The sequence below is a fragment of the Ovis aries genome, chromosome Y (assembly GCF_016772045.2).
Source record: "Ovis aries strain OAR_USU_Benz2616 breed Rambouillet chromosome Y, ARS-UI_Ramb_v3.0, whole genome shotgun sequence".
Taxonomy (NCBI): Eukaryota; Metazoa; Chordata; class Mammalia; order Artiodactyla; family Bovidae; genus Ovis; species Ovis aries.
The window spans coordinates 16,356,406-16,360,793 of record NC_082741.1 but is presented as its reverse complement, the minus strand read 5'-3'; the positions used below and the strand labels follow the sequence as shown (position 1 = coordinate 16,360,793).

The 4,388-nt window shown below is 43.6% G+C and overlaps 1 pseudogene; it reads left to right on the top strand.

Annotated features, from left to right (window-relative positions):
* The first annotated feature begins 1,463 nt into the window (after window positions 1-1,463).
* LOC132658995 (zinc finger protein 280A-like) lies at window positions 1,464-3,159 on the top strand (annotated as a pseudogene).
* The last annotated feature ends 1,229 nt before the right edge of the window (window positions 3,160-4,388 follow it).

Here is a 4,388-nt window from a genome sequence, read left to right as displayed (position 1 = left end):
CACATTTTTGATCCATGTATAGACTATGGTGCCTTCTGGACTCAGAGAGTGGAGGGAGTGAGAGGCACCCCCAAGGGACAGCTGGGGGCTCTTTTGGACATTTTCTGTCGGTCAGCATTTCTGAGTGAGATTGTAGATCTATCAGCAAAATGGTGCCTACCAGCTCTCCTGCAGAGTTAAACGGGAGCATTGGGGCCACCGTGGGGAGACAAGGCAAAAGTGGTGGCTGGAGAAGGAAGTTTAAAATGGTCATGTCACTTAACTGAGTTTGAGATATTTCCTTATGTCTAAGCATGTTAATAGTTATCTCAATGTTTCAGCCAATGATTAAATCAGGTACTAATTTTGTCTTTTGAAAGAAATATAAGCATCACCACCGCAAAGAATAAGTTTCAAGACCCCCAGGGGACATCGGTAACCTCACACAGTATCAAACTCTATATGCACAATGGTTCTTCTATACAAACATACCTGTGATGCAGTCTACTGTATAGAGGCACAGTAAGAGATAGCTACTGCCTAAAAATAACAGGAAAGTGAAAGTGAAGTCGCTCAGTCGTGTGCAACTCTTTGTGACCCCATGGACTGCAGCTTATTACGCTCCTCTCTCCATGGGATTTCCCAGGCTAGAATTCTGGACTGGATTGCCATTTCCCTCTTCAGAGGATCTTCCTGACCCAGGGATTGAACCTGGCTCTCCAGAATTGTAGGCAGACACTTTACCATCTGAGCCACCAGGGAAGGTGTAACAATAACATAGAACAATTATAACAATATACTTTTATAAAAGTTTTGTGAGTGTAGTCGCTATGTAAAATATACTACTGTCCTAATTGAGTGATTTTTTTTTCACCCTAGCTAAGCACTTACCTCACCCTGTGTCCATACCTTTCACAGTTTGAGGTTTGACAGCAAAACTAACCCAGATTTATTTTCTCTTCTTCACATTCACCACAGATATTAGCAACCCCAGCATACATTTTTTTCTTTCTCTTTTTATATAAAAATTGAGAACTTCTATCTTTTCACTGAAAGGTAGCACTTAATGGATTTTCTCCGACATATCTAAATGGGCAGCATCCCTCCATTTATGATTTGGGGCCATTATTGAGTAAAGTAAGGATAACTTGGTCACAAGCCCTGTGGCATCTCAACAGTCATTGTGGTAACCGAGTGACAGACGCGTGGGATGTTCAGGACTAAGGAACGATTCACATTCTGGGCAGGAGGAAGTAGGATGGTGTGAGATTCCAATCACTCTCCTCAGAATTACCTGCAGATTAAAATGCATAAGTTATATATTTCTGGAGTTTTCCATTTAATATTCTCGGTGAACAACTGAGGGTGACCTGAAACCACAGAGACTGACACCTGAGATCAGAGGGGATGACCTTGCTGGTGATTGCTTTTAGGGGGGAGAAAAACACTAGAAGGGGCCACTTGAAGCAAAAAGTGGTTGCAAAATGGCCCATCTCTTCCCATGTGAGGAAGCACAAGCACCACCACAACCCAAGAAAAAGACCGCCATGTCCAAATCCAGATGTGAGGACAACGATGCTGAGGTCATCTTTGTTGGAGTGGAGCATGTCAGTGAGGATGCTGAAACCCTCTTTGTCAGAGTGATTTCAAGTTCAAAGCCAGTCATTTCTAACGTTTTAAACAGAGTGACCAGGGACTCATCTTCAAGAAGAATGAAGGACCACGTGAGTCCGGATACCTCCTGCACATTGCAACCTGCAAATCTTAAGACCCCAGCATCAGAGCCAGCTGCCATATCACGAGCTTCTCAGTGTGTATGGGGAGGAAGAGGCAGTTCTATTATTTCTGAGCCTTCATCTAAACCTGATTAGAAAATGAACTCTCCGGAAACTGTCCTTCACAATTCAGAATTGCTCTCTCTGCGGCCTCACTTTCTCTCTGGAGCTGTTCTCTCATTAGGAGGTAAGGATGAAAGCCCTCTTAATTCAAAGCGGTGTCCCACTTCTGATGTGAATTTTAACAGTGGGAATCCCAAAAGACCCAAACTCAGCGATGGAATCCCAGGGGGACCTGCCTCCCCTATGGCCCCCCAGGTATCTCTCCTGGAAAAACACAATTATGACCTTGGAATATCATAACCTCACCGAGCCGTGTGCATGGTGGGGCATCATTTTCATGGACTCACACCAATGACCAGGCATGCTTCTGTCTTATGGATCCAGAAGGAACATGTAGTTTGTAAGGGCTGGAGAAAATGGACTTTTTGACTCTTGCACGTCAGAGCAAGACTGTTGATCCCATGAAAGTAAATCTGGGATCAAATTTACCGATGAAAGTAAATGTTATTTGGTGGTTTTTACTATGGCAGCATACAAGAGACGGCACCAGAACAGAAGACTCACACAGCCTTCAAATGCCTCAGCTGCTTGAGTGTTCTAAAATATGTCAAGTTTATGACCCACCTGAGGAACCATCTGGAGCTTGAGAGGCAGAAGGGTGACAGCTGGGAAACCCACATACCTGTCAGCACTGCCACCGCCAGTTTCCCACCTCGTTCCAGCTGCAGTGTCACATGGAAAGTGTCCCTGCTTCCTGGGAGCCCTCCACGGTCTGTAATATCTGTGAATTGTCCTTCAAAACAGATCAGGTTCTCTTACAGCACATGAAGGACAGTCACAAACCTGGCAAAATGCCCTATGCGTGCCGTGTTTGCAATTACAGATTGTCAGCCTTTGTGAATGTAGAGGTGTATTTTAGAACATGGCATGGAAATATGAACAATTTGTTTGTCTGTTTTGCCTCGAGATTTTCAAACAGGTGACATCCTTTGTAAATCACGCTCAGAGGAACTGGAACAGGAGGGTCTTTCCATGTTGCGAGTGCTGGCCACAAAGTTTGAACGTGAAGGAAAAGACAGAGAACCAAACCAAGAATCATCGGTCATTCCAAAAGCCAGAGCACTTGCGAGGGTTACCTCCTGAAACAGAGGTCATGATCCAAAGTTCAGTTCAGCTGGGACTGAGAGAGACACCATCCATCATTGTGAGGAACACTGACTCCCAAGTGCCACCCAGAAAAAAACACAAAAAAGATTGACTACAAACACGAAATATTCCAGACATGTTGCAGCAAGAGATCTGGCTGAAAAATTATCTTCTACCCACCTCCAGAAATTCTGAAAAGCCCCATTGAGGTTCAGCCAGCTGCACATAAAGACTCTGCCTGGCTTTTGTTGTTCAGTTGCTCAGTCATGTCTGACTCCCTGTGACCCTATGAACTTCTGTATGCCACGCTTCCCTGTCCATCACCATCCCCTGAAGCTTGCTCAAACTCATTCCGTTGGGTTGCTGATGCCACCCAACCATCTCATCCTCTGTCATGCCTTCTGCTGCTGCCTTCAGTATTTCCCAGGATCAAGGGTTTTGTTTTGTTCTGTTTTCCCAATGAGTTGACTCTTCCCTTCAGGAGGCCAAAGTATTGGAGCTTCAGCATCAGTTTTTCCACTGAAGATTCAGGGTTGATTTCCCTTAGGATTGACTGCTTGGATCTCCTTGCAGTTCAAGGGACTCTCAAGAGTCTTCTCCATTCTCCAACACCACAGTTTGAAAAGATCAATTCTTCAGCACTCAGGCTTCTTTATGGTGCAGCTCCTCCATCTGTACCCGACTGCTGGAAACACCATAGCTTTGACTTTATGGACATTTGTTGGCAAAGTAATGTCTCTTTCTTTTAATACACTGTCTAACTTTGTCACAACTTTTCTTCCAAGGAGTGAGCATCTTTTAATTTCATGGCATCAGGAACCATCTACGGTTACTTTGGAGCCCAAGTAAATAAAGTCTGGCTTTACTGTAACTGAGATTGTATTTGTTTCCTCTCTCTACTATCAAGTAGCTTTGAAATCTCCATATTCCTTACTGGCCACTCTCTGCCCCTCAAAGTAACCACTTCTCTGACCTCTAGCACCAGGGATTCATTTTCCTTTGTTTCAAATTTTAAATAAATAGAATCACACAATAGACTATCTGTTCCCCTGTCCTTGGTTTTCCTTTAAATAAGTGAGATGCATTCTTATTGTATGTAGCTGTGGAACACTCTTTTTTGATTGCTTGGTAGAATTCCCTCAGATGAGTTGGCATAGTCTTATATGTCCATTTTACTGTGCCTGAAATTTAAGGCTCTTATTTTTTCCTTTTTGAATAAGCTGCCTATGAACATTTTTGTGTCTTTCATTGTAATTTCTCTAGGATAGCTAAATCTATATGTGTAGACATAAGCTTTTCTGACAATGCATGTGGTAGTGGTTTAGTTGCTAAGTGGTATTTAACTGTTACAACCCCATAGACTATCCAACCAGGCTCCACTGTCCATAGGATTTCCCAGGCAAGAATGCAACAATGGGTTGGCAT